We start from the raw sequence: 23,985 nt of genomic DNA, 5'->3' as shown, positions 1-23,985 counted from the left end.
TTGGAATTAATTGTAGAGCTTGCATTACAATAGTTATGTTTCTACTATACATGGACTGTGTTCTACGTGTTCATTTTAGATGATGAAGTGAGATACAAGAAAAACCTGCTTTTCACTAATGCAGCCCTTTCCCTCTGCTTTCTCATAATTAAGCAGCTTGGAAAAAATGGACTTTCAGTTTGTGATTTTTATACAAATATTGTCAATCAGTTGATTCTCAAACTTCTTAACATTATGATTAGTTTCAGACTGGTATTTTTCTATTTTGGAAGCTAAGAAGCTACAGTTAACTACAGCAGGGGTCTCCAACCTTGGCAACTTTAAGCCTGCTGGACTTCAACTCCCCGAATTCTGGGAGAATTCTGGGAGTTGAAGTCCTCCAGGCTTAAAGTTGTTAAGGTTGGAGACCCCTGAACTAGAGCTTCCTTTGTTGTTTAATCATATTGCCACTTATTTATTAACTTATTTAATACAGATATTTTAAAACTCTGCATGTCAGTTTTACAAGAAGCTTAATGAACTTACATCTGTACTGTATATTTAAGATGGTTTGTGTACACTAACAGTTCTTTAAATTGATCTACATTTGCCTTATATCTTATTACATCATACTGTGTTAATATGGGAGATTTTACTTGGTCAGGACGACAAGGATAAATACACAAAATAGGGTTGGAGAATAAATCAAAGATACAAGATAGTGCAAGAACCTTGTAAAGATGAAATGATTTGTGTGACTAGTAGCTAATTTTGTGGATAAAATGTAAGTATTATTCATTTGAATTTTAATAATTTACTATGGATGATAATCTTTCTGTAAGAACCAAATTGATATAGTATGTCTTACAAGCCCTACCTCAACCATGAAAGCCAGCTGGGTGACTTTGGTCACTCTCTCAGACCCACCCACCTCATGAGGTTGTTGTTGGGCGGGGGTGGAATAAGAGGAGAAAGATGTGTTGGATATGTTCACTGCCTTGAGGTATTTGTAGAAATAATAATGGCAGGATACAAATAAATATATAAACAAAAATTCCCAAAGACTTCAGCTCAGGCAATATGAATGTCACCAATGATGTCATTAATTTCATTGGTATTACCGTATATGAAGTACCGTATATCATCTTAGCTTGCATTGTTCTTACATAGATCTTATTATAAAAGCCAGTTTTCTCGTGTTCAGAAAAGGAAGTATTTTCTAAATAACATTTTATTAGATAATTGCTAGAAAATTATTAAATCCAGCATTTGAGGAAGAGGTAAAATAAGGGTGGGTTCAAATGTACTACATTTGAAAAATAAAGATGTATAATTCTACTTTATTTTCTGTTTATTTCTTTGTTTCCAAAAAGCAGTTATTAGTTGGTTGCTTAAGACAAGTTAAATAACTTACTGTAGCATAGATCTTGGCAACATCTGATTTCTACTTCCACAACCCAAGTCATTAAAAAATATGGATCTTTTAAAGATTGATTTAAATCTGGTGTTAACTTAAAACCAGCTCACACTAAATGCTGATAAGCAATTTTAATGTTAACAGTGAAGTTCAACAATTTAAATTTTATTGCAGACTTAACATCACAAACACAAATAATTAAGAAGTGCCACCCTATGAATCAGATCAAAGACCATAGCATCCTGTTTCCCACAGTGGCCAAATATATTTTTCAGGAAGCTTACAAGCAGAGCATGAAAGTAACTGCCAAGGTTCCCAAAGAATTAGTATTTGCTTATATTCTGCTTCTGAAATAGATGTTTTGTGAACTTGTAGTATTGTTCAAGCCTTGATTGAAAAATAATGGGACTTTCTTAATATATAACTGAACAACTCAGCAAGCATGGGGATCTGTTTGTACAAATGATGTTTATGCAATATAGCTCTTATTAAATGAATAGCAAGTATGGATAAATGTTCAGTGCAGAAAATTTGTAAAATTCATAAAATTCCTCATGGCTAAATTTAAAATTTATCCTGAAATAACTGAAATAGATATGAGGGATGTTGCTTGGGACAAATTGAAGATCTCAGGCTTTCCATGGCTAGGACTTCTGGCAATTATGTACCCAAAAATCTGATTGCCATATCAGGTTATCCTGACATGTCAGCAGGGGTGAAATGCTCCCGGTTCGGACCGGATTGCCCAATCTGGTAGCAATGGAGGTGGGTGGTTTGGAGAACCAGTAGCAAAAATCCCTGCCCCCCCCCATTGCCCAGCTGAGCTGCGCAATCATCAGATTTTTTTTTTATTTTTAAAAGCATTTTTTCTACAACCTCTTCAGCTGAAAAAATGCTTTTAAAAGTAAAAAAAAAAGCCTCTGATGATCACGCAGCTCAGCTAGGATCATCAGAGGCTTTAAAAAAAAAAGGAAAGCCTCTGCCGATTAGGCAAGTCAGCTGGGATCGTCAGAGACTTTAAAAAAAAAAAAAAAGAAAGCCTCTGCCGATCAGGCAAGTCAGCTGGGATTGTCAGAGGCTTTAAAAGCAATTTTTTTACAACCTCTTCAGAGGTTGTAGAAAAAATGATTTTAAAAGTTTTTTTTTAAAAAAGTTGGCCACGCCCACTCAGTCATATTCCCCCCCCCAGCCACGCCCACAGAACCGGTAGTAACAAATTTTACATTTCACCACTGCATGTCAGGTTAACCAAAGTCTGCTTTTGGTTTCTGTATTATTTCTAACACAACATTTTATGATGAATGCTGGTTATAGAAGAAATAAGACAATATTATCAACGTGTTCAGTTGACAGTAGAATACAATGCATCTTTTTAAAAACGCCAAATAAGAAAAATACCACACTTCAAATTAACTCATAAATAGCTTATGTAAGCATAACAATTATTTGGAAAAATAAGGAGAAATGAAAGCAAACATGAACAGGAATAAACCTAACAAGGCCTAGCAACTAGGCAGTGAGGATACACTGAAGCATGTTGTTATATGCAGTACAGGTAGTCCTCGACTTACAACATATCATTTAATGACTGTTCAAAGTTACAACGGCACTGAAAAAAGTGACTTAAGACCATTTTTTTCAGTTAGGATTATCGCAGCATCCCCATGATCATGTGATCAAATTTCATATGCTTGGCAACTGACACATATTTATGACTAGTGCAATGTCCAGGGGTTACATGATCCCCTTTTCTGATCTTCTGACAAGCAAAATCAAGGGAGAAGCCAGATTCATTTAACAACCGTGTTACTAACTTAACAACTACAGTGATTCACTTAACAACTGTGGCAAGAAAGGTCATAAAATGGGGCAAAATTCACTTAACAAATATTTCACTTAGCAACAGAAATTTTGGGCTCAATTATTGTTGTAAATCGAGGACCTGTATCCCATTTCCTAAGGCTCGATAAAATTTAATGTGCCTTGCCTCACTAAAAGCAATATGCCACTGTGGACATGGTTGCTGAGAAGTTGAGAAAAGGCTTTTGAGCTTGTTGTTGTTGTTGTTTTTAAGTGATGCTTTTAAAAACAAAAAAGCATATTTTCCTATACTAGTTGCAGAAAACAGCTGCAGAGACCTCTTAGATCTCACCAAATAACCAGGTACAATATTTTTGGTTCCAATTCTTTCAGACTGCATATGGGGAGTTTGTTTTGTTGAATATTTTGTTTATAAAAGAATTAAGAATGTTAGGAAAAGGACCCAGTTTCCTTGGCTACCAGTTTTCTTTGTATATAGATATTCCCTTGATTTGAAATATCAGTTAAAGAAAAATGGTGTGAACTACTGTAGGCCTAAATCATCTTTTTAAAAAAATATTGTGTCCTATCATACCAATCTGTGTCCTATGTGATTTAGAGAAGTGATCATTAACAAAGATGCCAGGTTCTTATGCTCGAAATATAATTTTTATTTTAAATAAAATAAATAAAGCATCTTTACGTTCTTTTACCTTCAAAAAATCAAAAGGAAATCTTGAATTGTGGAAAGCATCAACTTCTAATTTCTTTTTTCTAAGATTGTCTTCAGTCTCACATTGAATTCATCTTTATAGCCTAACTATGACATGAACAGCTTCATTAGCAATTTTTAAATGATGGACTTCTCAGTCTTAACCCAAAGGAAATGTGGCTTAAAGTCGTTAATTGCTGCCATTTTGAAATAGTGTTTTCTTGCTTGTCTCAAGATATTTTTTTTCTGTGGACATGATTTGGCACATTTTGTGGTTGAGACCTGTCAAGCTCCCTCTGGGATACAGCATTGTGACATACCCCTTCCCTTGTTGTTGCTAGGCTCTCTTCTCCCTGGACATTTTGTCTTGGCTTGAAGGAGAAAGTAGACAGGTTGCTTCTGTAGAGGCAGAATATACTTCTTATGCGAGATCCATATACAAAGGTAAATGTGAGTTTAACACTCTTTTGAAAGAGCAGCTTGACATCTAATTAAATTTGCTGTTCAGTACAGCTGCCTGCACTCACAGAGAGTGATTTGGGTTGGACTTCTGACCAGCAGATGACACTGTGTGGGAAGGGGAAAAAGCAATATGTCTGTCTGTCTGTCTGTCTGTCTGTCTGTCTGTCGTCCATCCATCATCCATCCATCCATCCATCCATCCATCCATCCATCCATGGCTTTCATTTTTTTGTCCCGCATTAAAACTGCAAGGACAGCACCACTTGCTTGTTTTGTTACTGGGATTTAATAGAACCGGGCAATGAGAGCAGCGCAAAGTTGCTACACTTTTCTGTCTGTTCACAAACTGGAGGAATGACTCATAGGTCCCATAGGCATTCCTGGATGGGTGGTTGCTGCCATGTCCTTTGCTTAGAAATGTGACCAACAGAAAATGGGTGTGGTAGGAAGAGAAAACTAGTCACAATTAGTTAATTTCTGTTTTAAATGCATTTCCTGAAAAGCTTTGGTCCCTGTGATAGTCAGCCTTTGAATAGGCAAGTCTTCCCATGACAGCTATCTTTGGGAGACATATTCTTAAAATTTCAAATATAATCATTGCTCCCATAAAGTGTATGCATCATTGGCTTGCAAAGATTGATAAAAATTTTAAAACTATATTATATTTGTGATACATTTGTTCCTTAGTGCAATAAGAGAGTTTTGAGTATCCATATAATTAATTTTAATTCAATTTTTAACATTTTAATTACTTTCTCCTTTAACTCTAGGTCGAGAAAATAACTAATATTCCTTCTTCCTCCTATTTTCCCCACAACAACCCTGTAAGCTATAAAAGAGCTATGAGAGAGATACTGGCCTATTATTGAAGTTAACCATTGTTGAGTTTTAGTTTTACAGGCATACAATTGCACTGAACTTTTCTTAATCAAGAGAAGCTATTTGAAGTTTTAAAGAAATGCTCTTGGCAGAGATTGCAACCTAATTTACTTTTGACCTTTGGGTGGATTTCCCTTTCCAATTTTTAAAGAGGGGAGAAAACAATGCCAATTTTGCAGACATGACAGGGAAATTTATTGATTAAATTTATATGCCACCCATCTCACTATCAGGAGACTTTGGGTAGCTTACAATAACCATCTTTTTTTCCTCTTTAAATGCATACTGTATGGCATGGTGAAAGCATTTGCTGCACATAGTTACTTTAAAGTAGTTTTTCTTAGTCTGGTATCATCCAGTTGTCTCTGAGGTAAACCTGTGTATTTAGCACAACAGTAACTGACTAAAAATTTTGAATCTGTAATCCCAATAGATCTGGAGGATCCCAGGTCAGACAAGAAAGTGTTTAGATGAAAACAACCACAAGAGGCTATAACACTGATTGGAAGAAATTCAGGGCATGTGCGTGTGAATGAAGTGCCACATCATTTCCTTACCAGCTGTTTGAGCTCATGCTGTACTAAATATTTCTTACTGTTTTGTTCAAATATTCTCACTATTTCTTGGAAAGGAAATTGTTCTGAAATATTAGAGAAATTCTGATCCAGGGAGCAGAGTTCTTGCAGGATATGTGAGCATCCTGATTAAAAAGTACAGCTCCTCTAACTGCTCACACTTCAGCTAAATTTCCATATTTCCAGTGAGACTTTTCAGATTTGAAAAATGGAGCATCCAACAAAATTACAGAAAAATGAAGAGATGTGTAAAAGAAAAGCAGATGGAAGATGTTTTGAAATAGTCAAAAACATCTATTGTCCAAGGACACAAACAGAATGATAGATAAAACAGAAACAAGGTGGGGAAGTGATTAAAATAAGTAAATTCATCCTATAACTAACTCTGTTTTAATTTGACCTGCTTAACTGGGTCACAGATGGAGTTAGTATCATACAGACACTGTAATCCAGTCAGCAAAAGGAAGAGAAATAGAAAAACTGAAGCCTCTTTTCCAAGGAAAGATAATCTATGGGAAGTTGTAAGAGAGATTTTGATACAGTATTAGAATACAGAAAAAGATTGTGGTGGATTTTTTTTTGCACAGTTATGAATACAAGTTTGCAATCTGATGAGGGATGAAGTACTTTAAGGATGCCTGCAAGAGAGGGTTAAAAGCTCTCTTTAGCTTCTTGTTGCTTTCTATTTTTTAAAAAAAACTGGAAGCTGCTTTGCATTATCTAATATTGGATGCATGGAATTTGTTGCCTAGACTATAATCTTATAAATAAAAATCATGCATGTTGCAGCAGTATACTTACGTGGTTTTGAGTAATTTTCCTCCTGCATATTATATGCTAACTTTCTTTTACAGAACCTGCAGTAACGATGTGGAACTGTTGGGTCTTAATTCTTTGCTGTGACTATTTTAGAACTTCAACTGGAAGGCACAGTACAATAAACCTGTAGCATTTTATTCTCTAGCCATTATGTTGGAAAATTTCTTGCAGATGTCTGTTTTGGGATAAGACTAGATAATATATGATGGAAAAAAACATTTTTTCTTTTTAATGAAGTCCATTAGGCTGTGTTCAAGGTGACTGGGGTCTGTTTTGAGCTAAAATGATCTACTCATCCTCCTGCTGACTGGATTACAGGGTTTGTATGACACTAACTCCATCTGTGACCCAGTTAAGCAGGTCATATTAATATAGAATTAGTTGTAGGATGAATTACTTATTTTAGTTACTTCTCCGCCTTGCTTCTGTTTTGCCTACCATTCTGTTTGTGTCCTTGGACAATGGACTTTGATCTATTACTGTTAAATAAATATAGTTCTACATGTGATTTTTCAGTGACAGAGTTCTGATTTCAACATTTACTCCTGGTTCCTTAAGTTCAAAGTGGAATCACATGATTTATTAGTTAGCCAAGTAATTCACTCGGTTAGAGGTAAGAATATTGAAAATACAGCTAGACAAATACAGTTAGACACATATAAATGCTTGCTTGTGATACAGGTAAATAAATCAACATGACAAATACACATTCTCTCTCTCACACACACACACACCCACACACCCACACACACCCACTCTTCCTCCTCCCTCCCTCCCTCTCTCAAATGTGTGCGCGCGCGCACGCACACACTGACTTTTTCTGTGCCAGAATTTATCCTTGCAACTACATGGCTCTTTGGATACAGATTACATTTGTCAACTTTTGAGATAAAAGGAGGGAAAAATTATGATTTATCAGGCATTCATACATTGGCAGAAATGTGCAGTTAAAAAAAATGGAATGGCAAAACCTCTAAAGCAACATATCTCAAAAAGTGGTACATACTAGATGGGATGCAAGTCCCCTTCCCAAATAGAGAAATAGCTCTTGAAAGAGGAAGGAGGCCGGAGGATATAGTCTTCAATTAATTGTATAAAGGAATGGGAACTGAGAATCTTAGCAATGTATCCCTTTGAATCGAGGATTGTAATAGTCATAGTAAATAGCTAAAGTTTTAAAAGATTTGTGCTTAGAAACTGTGATGAAGTACATCTGAAATAGATCTCTCACATTAAATGGAATTGTAGAATCATAGAATTATGGAGTTGGAATGGACCACAAGGCTCATCTAGTTCAACTATGCAGCATGCAGGAAAATTAATTAAAACATCATTGACAAGTGGCAAACCAACTTCTTCATACAATCTCCAGAATCCACAACCTCCATGAGTAGACTGTTGCAGAGATCTTATCACCATAAATATTTTACTTAAATAAAATCAAGGTAGATACATTTTCCTGCTGTCATTTGTGATTCTAGTTTCTCCATCCATAGAAAATTATTCCCAGCCACCTTTTGAATAGCACCCTTTTATTTCTTTGCAGTGATATCATGTCACTTTGGTTTCTTTTCTCCAGATTGAACCTTCCAAGTTTCTTCAGCTCATCCTTTGGCAGAGATTGTAGGGAGGCTAAGGAAGGGAGAGTAGACATAAACAGTCAAGAGACAACGGATGAGTCAGTTGTTAACTTATCTCATAAATGACAACTTATCCTAAGAAGGAAGAAACCTGGGTGTCAGCCTTTTGAAACAGGTAGAGCAGGGATTCTTGGAATGCTTTGTATTGTTATAAGGTAGAAAACCAGAATATTGAAAATCTTCAGTTTCTCTCCAGTCTGTCTTCATTTCTTTCTGCCACTTTCCTTTTTCTGAGAACTAAATAATTGTTTCTAAAATTCTCTTCCCCAATTTGCTCATTGCTTTCCAATTCCCAAGGCCAGATCTACATTATTTTCCCATACAGGAAAGGAAGATTTCAAATTATTCAAAAATATTCCACCTTATTTAATTTACTATAAATGTAGGTAGTGTTTCCTTGATCTTGTCTTTGTTGTGTGAGACTTGACATCTTTATAGGCATATCTTCAAGTAGCTTTATCATTTTTGTTGCTTGCTTCTGAAGCTATCCTAATCTGCTAATATCCTTCTGGAAATCATACAAATTTCTCTTCAAGTGATCTAATAATTACAGAGTACAGAGGACTACAGATTTCATTTGTCTGTGATAATGCTTCTAATGCATCTCAGAAAAGCATTAGTCATTTTAATTCACACTGTCTTAATCAGCTTATTATCAATAACCACAATCAACTCTTTCACCAACATTATGCTTCCCCATCTTACAAATGTGCTGCATATTTTTCCTCCTTTATATTTCTTACTAAAGAACACCTTGTTATTTTCAACCACTTTCCAACCTGTCTAGATAAGATTACAATTTTATTTTGTCATCTTGTATATTGACGGCACCTCTGAATTTTATATTATCTGCAAATTTAATAAGCAGCCAATCAGCCCCATTCTCCAAATCATTAATAAAAATGTTGAGAAATACTGGCTCCAAGACAGATCTCTGTGGGATCTTACTGTTAAGAGTAAGAATAAGATTGAGAACACACTAAGCGTTTTGACTTCTTAAGAGTATCAAGTCTGCTATCTCAACTATAGAAAAACTAAAACACCACTTCTACTACAATAATGCCATATACCTGATGAAATATATGTAAATTATATTAAAGCAATTGCTGTAGAAATGCATGTATGTATGTGCGCTCAGACATTGAATGTGAATTATAATCAGTTCAATGAATGAATATAGTTTAGAAATGCAATTAGGTGAGCAAAATGTAATTTTTCAGAGTCTAACTAGATCACTGGAAAGAAATGTAATTCTGTATATTATTGAGACTTTGTAAAAACTTTATGAAGAGTTAATAATTTTAAAAAAGGGAATTATTAATATTTTAAATACATTAAATAATACAGCTTTGAGGTGTGTATGTGTGTACACAGAGGGAGAGATTTATATAGGTTTTGGGGCAACAATATAGAAGCGTTTTTCCATAGTCTGTCTTCTGTTTCTGCTTTTCATTATTGGTTTTAGTTCCTAGCTTACAGCCCTGGTTTTCCTTTTGGTAGAATATGCATTAACATCTTTTCAGTGGTTATTAATCTCTTTCTTTCATGCAAGATACTGATTGTCCCAGGAATTTGTAAGCTTTATGAGTCTGTTTTACAATAGAGCAGAAGCTTTTTGTAATTTGATCTATAACAAACTGTTCAATTATTAATAGTTGGTAGATATAAATTGTAATGCCGTTTGTGTATTTTAGAACAATGTGAACAAACTATGACTCAAGTCTAGGCTTTTTTCTACCTAAATATCTATGCTAAAATGAACCATGGGAAAAGTGTAAAATACTGATCCAGCTTTCCTTCTTTGTGTAGGAAGGAGTGTGTATCGATATTGTTTTAAACCCAATTCAAATTTAAACCCTAACATGGGAAGCCTTCTAATCAAGCTATCATTAAGAGAATATTTTCATAACATGAATATTACTTTACCACTTTTCTTGGATGACATACAATAAAGGAATTCTTTGTATTGGTAAAAATGATTGTTTGGAAACATGCAGAATGTTTATAAATCACAGCAAACTTTTAATAATATAGAATAGAATAATAACTTTATTGTCACTTTGAATGTACACTAATCGGCATACATTAAAATAAAATTTTGGAAAACTTAATAATTTTTTTTTTTTAAAAAATAAAATTTTGTTGCATACAGCTGTCAAAGGATCACCATCTTCAATATACACTGCATAAATATGACTAAATAAATAAATAGAAAATTATGTATATACCCACATATAATATATGACGCAGAGAAACAACACAGTCTAGCTTGGATGTATACATGTGTACATGGTGAATAAAACAATATAAAGAATTATATATGTGTGTGCGTGTGCGCGCATGCACATCACATCTATTCAGTACAAATACTATACTTGTTATGCTTGTTTTTTTATCTGCTTTGAGCCTTCCTGATGTAAATTATAAATTAGAGCTGTTCTTCATAGTAGTTTTAATCATAATGTTTATTCTATCTATTTCTTCTTTCCTGACACAACAGAAATAAAATCAATACTAGATCACCTTGTTTTCCTTGCAACATTATCCTGGAATTTTCCCTTATGTAGAATTGCTATAACCCATTTATATAGTCTTCCGATTAAATAGACTGTAGATAGTTGCTTCTGCTTTATGAATGTTCTCATATGAACATACTTTGTTTATTAGAGACTATATTTTAGAGAGTATTGGAAAACATTGTTTGTAAAAAACAGTAAAAGCAAATTAAAAATAGTTAGGAAAAAGTTACTTGGAAGTTACTTAGGGAAGGCCAAAGCAGCTAGCATATTATTTGAGAGGTGGGAATTGTGTCATTCTAACTCTGAATATTTTGTCCTCAGTATTATTTCTGGCTCACTAATTCTTTGAGCTTGTTCATATGCAGGAATAGAAGAATTCATAGATATAACTTGAATCAGAAATACTCCTCTTATGATTATCTTTAAAAGTGTAGTATTCCTTCCTATTTTCCCCAATTCTGCCATCATTGCAGAGTTTATTAGAAAGTTATAGTTATTTAAAACCATATAGAAACTTGTCTACTCTGGTATTTCCATTATGGGATCTAATCTAACCTATTATTACTGTTTTGAAATGCATAAAATGAAAATATCTATTTTGGCTTTCTGAACACAGATTGAATGCTTCCCTAGCAACTAGAGTAAAAATATTTAATTACAAGCTTTGCACATCTGATAGAGAAAACAGGTGTGCAAATATAAGGCTCCTAATTACTCCCTTTTAAAAAATTTAGATGGCAGTTGTCACTAGTTACTTGGCAAAAGAATTAAAGATTTTGTGCCTTAGAATGATGTAACTATTCAATTGCATGCAGTACTCTCAATTTAGATATACAGGTAATCCTTGACTTACAATAGTTCATTTAGTGACTATTTGAAGTTACAACGACACTGAAAAAAGTGACTTTTGACAATTTTTCATACAGGCGACCATTACAGCATTCCCATGATCAAAATCCAGACCCTTGGCAACTGACCCATATTTATGACGGTTGCAGTGTCTTGGGGACATGCCTTTTGCAACCTTCTGACAACCAAAGTCAATGAGGAAGCCAGATTCACTTCACAATTGTGTTACTCATTTAACAACTGCAGTGATTCACTTAACTGTGGCAAGAAAGATTGTAAAATGGGGCAAAACTCACCTAAGAAATGTCTCACTTAGCAAAATAAATTTTGGACTCAATTGTGGTCGTAAATCGAAGACTACCTGTAGAAAAGGTATTGAAAGTTGTGAACTGAAATTTCATCAGTGGCTAATACATCAATTAATGTTAAAAGAAGTTTCAGAGAAGTAATGAAATGTTAGGTCAGTTTTGTTACAATCTTATTTTTCAGCTAATCCTTTAGACCAGATATATGATGAAACGGAGCCACATTTCTAATGATGAAATAAACAATTTTCCTGCTCGCCGTTCAGACACTCCTCAGTCTGGGTAACGATCACTCCTATTTGCAATGCTGAGTGTCAATCAAATCCCTCTGGAGCTGGATCCGCCTCACTTCCTGCTCCTTCCTCAGACTTTTTCACTCAGCCATTGCAAGAGCATTGAGTGTCTGTTTCTCCTTTACAACTTGATCTTTGAATTTGGTTTCCTTTGTCTATTTAAATTTAAATTGTTTCCTTATTTGTTGAGAGTGCTGCGCGCTGCCTGCCTTCACCTCGGTGAAGATTACAGGCTCGCATCGGCGGTTCGGGGCTCCGGCCGCCGTTAGCGGCTTGCCTTGGCTGGCGGTTGGTTTTGCTGCAGTTTTCGCCGCCATTTCCCGCCATTTGCCGCTGGTTGTTGCGCGAGGCGGCTGATCTAATTAACGGCCACAGTCTCTTTCGGCTTGAGTCCCTGCCGGCTGGCATACTCATCAGCCGTTTCGGGAGCCTTTTTACTGCAGCGCTATTTTAGTCCGGCCGCAGGCGCTTTGTTTCGCCTGGCTTAGGACTCGATTGCAGCCATCGCCACGCGGGCCGCCATTTTGCCTGCCTACTTGAAAGCGTCTTTTGACTGATTTGGGGCACAGCGACCTGGGCCTTGATCTCCAGGGTCGTTTCATTGCCAGCAGGTGTGGACGCTGTCCAGAACAGACCTGTGACTACCTACCCTGCAGAGAAGTTCTGCAGCTTCAGGAAAGTATACATTGTTTAATTGTTTAATCTTCTATATAAAAAAAAAAAAAAAAAAAAAAAAAAGGGGGGGGGAGTGGAGTTTTGAGGATTGCCTTACCGTTCTGGAAAGAAATTAATTGTCTGTACATAGTTAATCAATTCTTTTAATTATATATATATATAAACAAAAAAAAAAAAAAAAAAAAAAAAGGGGACAATCATTAATAATATTGAAGTTATTTGTATATACAATTCATTTACTCTCATATTGAGGCTGCTGGCGATTGATTTAATGGAGGACAGGGAGGAAGCTGCTCTCTCCTCTGACCTAGATAAGAGCCCCTCTCCCTCCCCAGTGCCTTCCCCCAGACAGACCAGGGGAAAAAGGGCTAAGACTTCTAAGCATGCAAAGCCTTCTAAGCCTGCTAAGCCAGATAAGGATGCCCAACGCAGGCACAATGCTTTAGAGAAGCAGTTTGCTAAAGCAAGACAACAAGCTCAAGTCTCCTGTGAGGAGCCAGTTACTGAGGCGGTTTGCCATGAGGCACCTTGTGATCCTTTGGCACCACATAATATAGAACATCTGGCTAGTGAGTTAAGGGAGGTTGTCCCATCTACCTCACAAGGGTTTCTTAGGTCTGCTTCTACTCAGCCTCTAGTTAGCACTAGATCTCGTTCTTCTAGTATGGCTAGCCACTATTCTCAGTCTTCTAGGCCTGTTCCTGAAGCTACCTTTACACCCACGGCAGCAGGCCTCCGTCCGGAGGAGGGTCCTGCCTTTGGACAACCAGCTGATTTTCAGTCTTTCTTTAATCAAGCCATGTCCCATATGTTTCAAATGGGTTTGCAACAGGCCTCAGGTGGCTTTCCTGTTCCAGTTTGTGCTCCTCCTGCCCCCCTTCGTATGCATCCTCCTTCTGAACAACACCAACATTTGGCTTCCTATGGTGATGTGGCTGAACCTGCCCGGGAGGATGACCTCTTGGAGGATTTTGAGATGTCTGAGGACGAGGAAGAGTTTCACGACAAGCCGGCCTTCCCAGGTCTTTTTAAGCCTTCCTTGTTCCGCTCTCTTCTCCGCAAAGCTAAAGCTGCCACTAATATGGACTCAGGCTCTCTGCAGTCTTCTACTTCTGTCCCTCCTGGCCCTCACAGTAACCTGTTTAATCTCCCTCAACCGGATCATGACTTTGTTCCGTGCCCTGACCTTTTCTGCCAGGTTATACAAAGACCTTGGGATCGTCCTGCCTCATTGTCCGGTCCGAATTCGTTTGATAGAAAACTGTATGCTTCGGCTCCTGCGTTGGAGGCTCTCTTACAGTTGCCCACGATTGATGACCCGGTGGCTAGCCTTACATCTTCTTCCATCCTGGTAGGCGAAGCTGGAGATGGCCTCAAGTTCGAGGATAAACGGGCCGAGATGGGTTTTCGTAAGACGCACCAAGCTACAGCTTGGGCCATTCGGGCCGCGACCTCTTCATCTTTCTTCAATAGGGCATCACTAGTGTGGTTACGCCAATTGAGGGAAAGGATACCCCCCGAAGACGCCCGCTCGCAACAGGACCTGGCTAAACTGGTGGCGGCGGCGGAATATTCGGCTGACGCGTCCTTGGACGCGGCAAAATTCGCATCTCGGGCCTTGGCTTCAACGGTTTCTTCAAGGCGGCTATTGTGGCTCAGGAACTGGAGAGCTGACGCTAAGTCCAAGTGGCGCCTAACCGCTGCCCCTTATAAGGGACCTGCTTTGTTTGGACCATCCCTGGATTCTGTTCTGGTAGAGAACAGGGATAAGAAGAAGGTGTTGCCCACGTCCTTTCGTCGCCAAGACAGGCGCTATGTGCCATATAATCGACAGCCCTTTCGGCAGGACCAAGGCGCCGGCAGCGCCTCTTATTACAGATCCTCGCAGTTCCAGTACCAGTCAGCTTCAGATAGAGCGCCCTTTCGTGACCGAGGTCGCCGGCAATCCAGCTTTCGGCGACCCTTTAAGTCCACTGGTCGCTTCGCCAGGCGCGGTAAGTGACTCACCGTCCCTGGTTCCGATCGGGGGCAAGCTCCAAGCCTTCTCTCACCTGTGGCCAATTACAACTTCGGATGCCTGGATTGTCCAAACTGTCACCAAAGGCTTACGTTTGGAATTCACCACCATGCCTCAGGACTTTTATGTTCAATGCCCCTGGCCGGTTCAGCCGGAGAAGCGTTCTCTTCTCTCCCTCGAAATTTCCCATCTGTTGCAGATTCAGGCTATAGAACAAGTTCCATCGCACCAACTCAAAACCGGCTTTTATTCAACGCTATTTCTGGTCCCGAAAAGCTCGGGAGATTGGAGGGGCATTTTGAACCTACGACGTCTCAACCAACACCTCTTATACCGCCGGTTCAAAATGCATTCCCTCAAGTCCTTGCTCGGCTGCATCCGGCGGGGGGATCTGATGCAATCCGTAGATCTGAAGGAGGCGTACCTCCATGTTCCCATTCACTTACAACACAGACAGTACCTCAGGTTCGCCTTTGGAGGCCATCACTTTCAGTACCGGGCCATGCCATTCGGCCTATCTTCTGCTCCAAGGACATTTACAAAGTTGCTAGCAGCAGTTGCAGCGTCGCTCAGAGAGGTTCCGGTCCGCCTGGCATGCTACCTCGACGACATTTTGATCCTGTCGTCGTCACACGAGCAGGCGACCCACGACCGGGAGCTAGTGATTCACACCCTTCAAAACCACGGGTTCACTTTGAACTTCGCGAAGAGTCACCTATCTCCCACGACTCGCATTCTACATCTCGGAGCAACGATAGATTCGAGTCTTTGTACAGTCTTTCTCTCTCCCGACAGACAGGTCAGCATAAGGACTCTGGTGTCTCAAGTCTTACGCCAAAGGTCGGTCACCTTACTCACTCTTTCCCAACTGCTGGGAAAATTAATATCGTGCATAGACATTGTCCCTTGGGCGCGTTTCCACCTTCGTCGCCTCCAATGGTTTCTGCTCCCTTACCAAAGACAAGGTCGAGCAGAGTCTCTTCTCAAGGTAACAGTTCCGGCTCCAGTTCGTCTTTCCCTGAGGTGGTGGCTGTCTCCAGCCCTCAGCAAGGGCTCCCCCTTCCTGGAACCAGAGCGGACGGTGTTGACCACGGACGCCAGTCTCCGCGGCTGGGGGGCTCATCTCAACCTTCAGTTAGCCCAGGGGGTCTGGTCGTCGACAGAACAGTCGCACAATATCAATTGGCTGGAGCTCAGAGCGGTTCGCCTCGCCCTGATGCACTTCAAACACCTTGTATATCGCCGGGACATTCTGATTCTAACGGACAATGTGGCCACCAAAGCCCATGTCAACAAACAAGGGGGGACTCGCTCCTGGACCCTAATGCAGGAGGCGGAGCGACTCCTGTCGTGGGCGGAACTACACCTCTCGTCGATAAAAGCCGAACATATTTCGGGGTCTCTAAATCGAGAAGCAGATTGGCTCAGCAGAGACCAAATAGATCATGCCGAGTGGAAGCTGGACCCCTGTCTGTTCCAGGACCTGTCAAGGAGGTTCGGTCTTCCCTTAGTGGACCTGTTTGCGACCGCTCACAACACCCAATTGCCGAGGTTCTTCTCCCGCTACCCATCTCCAGCAGCGGAGGGTCTGGACGCTCTTCGGAGTCCGTGGCCCCGGGGGCTACTCTATGCCTTTCCCCCTCTTCCAGTCCTCTCCAAAGTCATTCGGAAGGTTATTCAAGAGCAGGCGAATCTTCTACTAGTAGCGCCATATTGGCCTCGTCGGGAGTGGTTCGCCGACCTCAAGAACTTGTCAGTCGAACCGCCCTGGAGGATTCCACCCGACAAGGTTGTGTTAACTCAAGGGGCCGTACGTCATCCGGACCCAGGGTGGCTTCGATTAGCCGTGTGGCATTTGAGCGCGTAAAGCTCTTCAAGGACAATTTGTCTGAGGACGTCATCTCCATTATTCAAGCAGCTCGAAGACCATCAACAATTCGTATTTACAACGCCTCTTGGGCCACCTTCACGAGATGGTGCGGTGATCAGCACGTGGATCCCACAACAGCGTCAGTTCCAGACATTCTGCGTTTTCTGCATGCGGGGTTCTCCAAAGGCTTGGCCCCTGCGACTCTACGTCGACAGGTGGCGGCTCTCGCCACCGTCCTGTCTGGGGAGGCGCGAGTTCCTTTGTCTCAGGATCCCAGAATCCGTTCCTTTCTCCAAGGGGTCTCAAACTTGCGGCCTCCGCCGATTCACCGCTACCCCACTTGGGACCTTACCTTGGTGTTGCAGGCCTTGACGGGTCCACCGTTCGAACCCATTGCTTCGTCCAGTCTACGCTACTTGTCTTTAAAGATGACCTTTTTATTGGCAATTACTTCGGCTCGCAGAGTATCCGAAATTGCAGCCTTGTCCATGAGAAGTGACCTCTGCGTCTTCTACCCTGATCGGGTTGTTCTGCGCCTCGACCCAGCCTTCGTTCCCAAAGTGAACACTCGGTTTCATCGAGCCCAAGAATTGATCTTACCTAATTTTTGCCCGAACCCGCGTCATCCTGCTGAGAGGCGATGGCATACCTTGGACGTGCGACGGGCTTTGAGACGATATCTTAAAAGGACCGCTTCCTTTCGTAAGACTGAGGCTCTGCTGGTGTCCTTCCTTCCCTCTTCCCTGGGTCAGAGGGTTTCTTCTGCTACAGTGGGCAGGTGGCTCAAGGCCTGTATAGCTAAGGCATATGAATTAAGGGGGGGCCCTGTCCCGGGTGGTATACTGCCCCATTCTACCCGGAGCGCTGCAACATCAGCGGCATGGGCTACCCAGGCTTCAGTAGATGATATCTGCCGGGCGGCCACATGGTCCTCCCTCTCTTCCTTTGTACGTCACTATAGGCTGGATAAGTTTGCCTCTGCAGATGCTGCATTTGGCAGACGGGTATTACAAGCTGTAATCTCTCCTCAAGGCCAGTCTGCGGCTTAATTCCCTCCCATTTTCTTCGCTAACTTGGGTATGTCCCAGACTGAGGAGTGTCTGAACGGCGAGCAGGAAAATGGTCGTTGCTTACCTGAACGACCCTTTTATGCTCGACGTTCAGACACTCCGTCCCTCCCTTCTTTCACCGCGTCTGGCCTTGGTGGAGGTCTGCTTTCTTTCCCTCTGTAGCTGTCTGCTTCCTGTGTCACTATCTGGCGGAGTTTCTCTTCATGGCTGTCCTAATGCTCTTGAACCACGTTGTCTTCGTGAAAAGTCTGAGGAAGGAGCAGGAAGTGAGGCGGATCCAGCTCCAGAGGGATTTGATTGACACTCAGCATTGCAAATAGGAGTGATCGTTACCCAGACTGAGGAGTGTCTGAACGTCGAGCATAAAAGGGTCGTTCAGGTAAGCAACGACCATTTTCAGCTCCTGCCTTCATGAGCCAACTCATTCTGTTTGTTTTTGGTTTTTTACAGAATAGTTCAAAATATTGGACACATTGGTTGGAGTTATATAAACTTACCTTTGTTTCTATTGTCTTGTAAGGCTTGTAAGTAAAAAAAAATTTTTTACTACATGTCCAGTTAGTTCTTCCTCCAAAAGATCATTATAAAAAATTAATGGAAGAAAGGAAGGCTGCAATACTAAGAGATGCACATGTCATATTGAATAGTGATTTCTTAAAACATGACTCAAGTAAACCACAGTTGCTTAGGTCCAATAATTGCATTAACTCATATGTGAAATTGCACAAATTAAAATCATAGTGACTAGATTCATTCAATCTGCTAACCCTCGGCCACAAAATGATGTAGTTTAGTTTAATGTGTGAATGTTGTTATAATGGTAACGCTCAAATTTACAAGCAAAATGTGCTTTTTAATTATGATTTACACATGCCCAAGGGACAAATTCTTCCTTGAAATTTACTTCAGTTCATCACTATGTGACCTTGAGAAAATACTGCAAAACACTAAAGATTAATTTAGCGAATTAGTATTGGGATGCTGGTAAGTGATATGGGTAAACCAATAGTGTATAAAGTTTAAAATGCCATATTAAGAAACAACCTACATCAGGGATGGCAAACCTTTTTGCCATTGCGTGCCAAAAGTGTGGGGAGCACGGGGGGGGTCACACATGCGCATGCCCACACCCATAATTCAATACCCCCCACGCATATGCACATGACCCCCCCCCCCACGCTCCCTCCGCTTTTGGCACAAGATGGCCCGAGGGCCCAGTAGGCTTCCCAGGCTCCAGAGGCTTTCTAGGAGCCTGGGGAGGGCGAAAATGGCCTCTCCCCCCCGGAGGCCCTCTGTAGGCTGGAAACAGCCTGTTTCCCAACTTCCGGTGGGCCCGGAAGGCATGAAAATCAGCTGGCTGGCCCACACATGTGTGCTGGACTTGAGCTAGGGCAACGTTCAAGTGCCCACAGATATGGCTCTGCGTGCCACCTGTGGCACACGTGCCATAGGTTCGCCATCACAGACCTACATTCTTAATTGCATCCTGTACTAGGAAACAGCCTACCTTCTTAATTACGTCATGATAACATTTGATAACATAGCCAGCCATATCTGAGTTTCTGAGATAAAGTCTGTTTAGTCTCTTAACTATTGGATTGCCTAGTCAACTATAGTGGTCCACCACACTTCTATAGCATTCGTTGTGTTAACTGCCATAATTCAGATGTAAGCCTTATTTTTATAGTTTAATTTTTAGTTGTGAGAATAACAGCTTTGCTTGACTTCACGTAGAAAGACCCAAGATTTAGCTGGTGATTTCTACATTTCAACTTCAATTTTTAATTTTTTTAAAAATAATAACCATAACCCTCTCCAACCTGCACTTCTCACACTCCCTTCTTGACCCATGGTGCCCGTCTATAATTTGCCTAACCTGTGTAACTCCTTTTGTATACCACCTACTCCCTTCCCAATCCATGCCAACTGCTTGCATTCCCTCTCCAACCCATGTGGCACTTCTCACATACCCCCGTGTCTTCTTCCCAACCTGCATCTCCAAATAATCCCTTACTCCTGCTGTTCTGTTTTTGTTTTTTGTTTTTGCCTGCCAGTGGTTATTCTGTTTCTCTGTTTAGGTGAGGAAATATCTCTGAAACAATAACCCAATAGGGCATGAGTTCTGTATTATAATGCTAAAACTCTTGTGTCCATTTGTAACCTTCAAATTTGGAGCACATTTGGGCAAAATTGGAAGATACAGGGCAACAATGATTGAACCAAGGTGACTCAGATGGACTATTTTATACAATGCCGGAACCCAGGGATCTAAAACTCCTGTGGAAATGAAATTTGGGAAACCTGTGGGAAACCTGTGACCACTTCAGTATAACTGTGCTTTCCAACTAAACTCCCTAGAAACCTTTAGTTTGTGTTGTGCAAAGGAAGCTGCGAGGATCATATCCCCACCCTCTTCCCACCTCCCTCTGATCCCTGCACCCAATTGGCAGGTGACAGGGTTTGACAAGGAAGCAGTGATTGGTTGATTTGGAACCAAGGCTGTGTTTGTTTGTTTTTTTATGAAGCTGGTGGCAAAGGAAAGACAAAAGAATGACTTAGATGCCTGCTGCCAAGGAGTGGCAAACTGAGGCCAATTCATGGGTGAATCCTCTTTTTCCCTGGAGAGAGCCAGTCTTTGGAGTTATACTGGGAAGGGGAACAGGAGTATAATTTTCTTCATAGTCCATGGCCTTTCTGTGCTAGATTTATTTTACTTGTTTACTTACTTTTCTATATCCAGCCTTTATTATTTTTATAAACAACTCAAGGCAGCAAATACACATAATATTTGCTTCCTATTTGCTCTTCCTATTTTCCCCACAACAACCCTGTGAGTTGAGTTGGCCCAAAGTTACCCAGTCGATTTTCATGGCCAAAGTGGGACTAGAACTCACAGTGCCTTGGTTTCCAGCCTGGTGCCTTAAGCGCTAGGCAGAACCAAACTGGTTCTGTTACAACCAAGATGGTAGGCTCAAGTCTTAACTGCTTTCCTGAAACTCAAGAAGGGAAAAGCAGACCAGATCTATGTGGAGAGGAAATTCCAAAAGATGGAAGTAGCAAATGAAAATGTCGCCTCTGAGGTTCTGATAGTAGCTAACATTCCATATTTTATTCATTTTAGTGTTTCTTTAGAATCAGAGAGTAGGAGTAAATGTTATTTAACTGATAATCATCTAATCAACATTTCTGGGTTTTGTTGGAAATTTAAAAAAAAATAATTTCATAAACTTTTATTTTCAAATATGCAATTTGTTGTATTTGTAAGTAGAATTACTCTGTTTTTAAATGGTTGAATCACCAAATGTGGCAACATGAAATGGTTGCTATAGTATTCTGAGAGCTACCTGGCATTCTACTGTACCTACAATAAAATCAGTCTAAGGTTATTTAATTTTAGAAATGTTGGCTTCCTTAGAGTTCTTGTTAATATTTTGGAGACCCCGTTGCTATGGAATTGATTGAAGTAAATAAGAAATATATTTCTTATACATTTGTTCTGACTTCATTTATAAATATATATAAAAACTGTACTTTTGTATGTACTTTTAAAAAACATCCCTGGAATACTGTGGTAATTGCAAGATTGTTTGGGTCAGAAACAGGTATTTTCTACCATAGTCTTAAATTTATTTCAACAAACTTTATAATAGGAAAATAAAGGATGTATGTATGTGTGCAAGTATATACCCATACCACTAAGATTTTATCAGCTTCGTAAGTTCTTTTTTTAGAGAAATGAATCCTATTCATAGGTAAACCACTTTTATGTCCAGAAGCTATGATAAAAGCTGATTGTTTTTCAAAATCTGTACAAGGGTATTGATTCAGTTCTCAAATTCTGCATTAGGTAGATCACATTTTACAGATGCTATATTGGGTTCATCTTCAGAAACATTGGCGGCTGTGAAGCACAACAGACAAGTACTTGAATTTTATGCTTAGGGAGTATTTTCTGATTTATTTATTTTTTTAAATGAAGCTGTAAGATTAGAAGGGTATATATGTATTAATTTAACATGACATGCAGTAGTTGTTACATTATGAGATTGGAGTTTATTAAGAACTGAATTTCCATTTTCTGAAAAAAATAATGCTTTGTCATTTTGAGATGCGTGCTTATTTTAACACTCAATTATGATTCTTATGCGGTAAGATGACAGAACCCAAATATGAGATGAACATTAGTAATGAACAACATTTTCCAAGCCTAGATACAATGAATGCCTTTTTTCTTTCCTTGAATGCTGTTGCAATACAGCTGGTATTTCTGCTTCATATTTAAACCAAGACCAATGAGTAATGCATCTAGATTAAAATAAGTGTACTTTGTATTTAAGTGTTTCAGATGATGGATTCTTTCCAGATCTTGAAAACCATGAGACTAATAAGAGCCTTGGTGGCGCAGCAGACTAAAGCACTGTTAAGTAACACCAGCTGCCTGCAATTACTGCAAGTTCAAATCTCACCAGGCTCAAGGTTGACTCAGCCTTCCATCCTTTCGAGGTAGGTAAAATGAGGACCCGGTTAGTGGGGGCAATAAGCTGACTGTATAAAAAAGAACACCGCTTGGGGGCCCCCGAAAGCCCTACTAAGCAGGTATATACAAAAGTATGAAGGCTATTGCTTAACGCATTGTAAGCCGCCCTGAGTCTCCGGAAAAGGGCGGCATATAAATCGAACCAATAAATACAGAATGTGCAGCTATATACATTTTGGTTGGGGGGGGGGGGGCGCCGTTGTCTTGAAAATCTGAAAAAGTAAACATTTGTCTCTCTCCTGTAACCTGTATTACCAGTCTGCTCTTAGTTTACATAGTTTGGAAATTTGTTTAAATTAAACATTTTGAAATCAAAGTTTAATATACTGATTATATTCAATATTGAAAGCATATTTTTCATAACTCAGTTCTAATAAAGTGTAACTGTAATAATGCTGAAAAAATAGTTGTTTTGTAATAATAAAGTCTAGTGAACAGTTCCTATGAAAGATGTGAAATACTTTTGCAATGGATTCTTGAAAGGAATATACAAAATTATAGGAGGAAAATTTTGACTATTTTTACAGTGCTTTGAAGTTTTTGCTGTGCCGAAGTATTTTCCTTGTTCAAGCACCTTAATTTATTCAGCTCATAACCTGGAGAAGTACTGTCGGTTACCTTGAACCATCAGGCAAATAAATCCTTAGTGATAAATCAATCCAAGAAACAATTATTATTACCATCATTTATTGTTATAGAATGTTCAACAATGCTGCCATTTTTTCTGCAAAAGGATTAATTGTACATCCTATTATTGTCATGATGCTAAAATTGTAATTCTGTGGAAACAAAGTTGTTATTGTGATGTCATTGTATATGTAATCCAATGATCTATATTTATTTTTTAGATTGGAAATTTGTTTAATAAATAGATATGTAACAAATGTAAAATAGGTTAGGTATCTTTCCTGTCCAATTTCTTGAACAACCTTGAACCGTTTGGGAGTTTATTTCCCTTATATTATCAGAAACTTGTTTTTTAAAAAGCATAGATCACTTAATTGCTTCTTTTTCACCTATCATATTTGTTCCTCTCGGTTATCAGTAGTTAGGAAAGTTAATGCTTACAATTATTTAATTGTTAAACTATCAAAAATTGTTTTTGCACTATTTAACTTAGTATGGATCATTATATTTTTAATTATAAAAAAACTATTATGTCAATAACAGATTGATTTTATATACTTTCTGGACTGAAGACCATCTGGAAATGTTGGGAAATCATTCTGAGCTAATTAATTTTCTTCTGCTTCTATTCATGTGTACAGATGCCTGTTCTTTATGTGCTTAGTCATATCAAAATCTCATTTTATATCCATTGTATTATTATACTTGAACTAATATTAAAATATAGTTGCACTTGAAAGGGTTTCAGCCAGGGGTGAAATCCAGCAGGTTCTAACAGGTTCTGGACAACTGGTAGCGGAAATTTTGAGTAGTGCGGAGAACCAGCAAATACTACTTCTGGTTGGCCCCAGAGTGGGGTGGGAATGGAGATTTTGCAATATCCTTCCCCCAGGAGGGGAGGGAATGGAGATTTTGCAATATCCTTCCCCTGCCACGCCCA

The 23,985-nt window shown here is 39.5% G+C and overlaps 1 protein-coding gene across 4 annotated transcripts in view; it reads left to right on the top strand.

Moving 5' to 3' along the window:
* IQGAP2 (IQ motif containing GTPase activating protein 2) overlaps window positions 1-23,985 on the top strand; it is a 127,978-nt gene that overhangs the window by 37,632 nt on the left and 66,361 nt on the right. The window contains exon 1 of one of the 4 annotated variants that reach the window (XM_087885771.1): window positions 4,250-4,352. The exons of 2 other annotated variants lie outside the window; for them this stretch is intronic. The gene's annotated coding sequence lies outside the window, so the exon portion shown is untranslated. Of the gene's footprint in view, window positions 1-4,249; window positions 4,353-23,985 lie in introns of those variants that run through there. One more of the 4 variants, XM_034441096.3, reaches the window with a different exon arrangement.

The sequence above is a fragment of the Pantherophis guttatus genome, chromosome 2, assembly GCF_059756535.1.
Source record: "Pantherophis guttatus breed Tessera chromosome 2, ASM5975653v1, whole genome shotgun sequence".
Taxonomy (NCBI): domain Eukaryota; kingdom Metazoa; phylum Chordata; class Lepidosauria; order Squamata; family Colubridae; genus Pantherophis; species Pantherophis guttatus.
The sequence above is the reverse complement of the archived record's forward strand: the minus strand, read 5'-3'. Positions and strand labels throughout refer to the sequence as shown.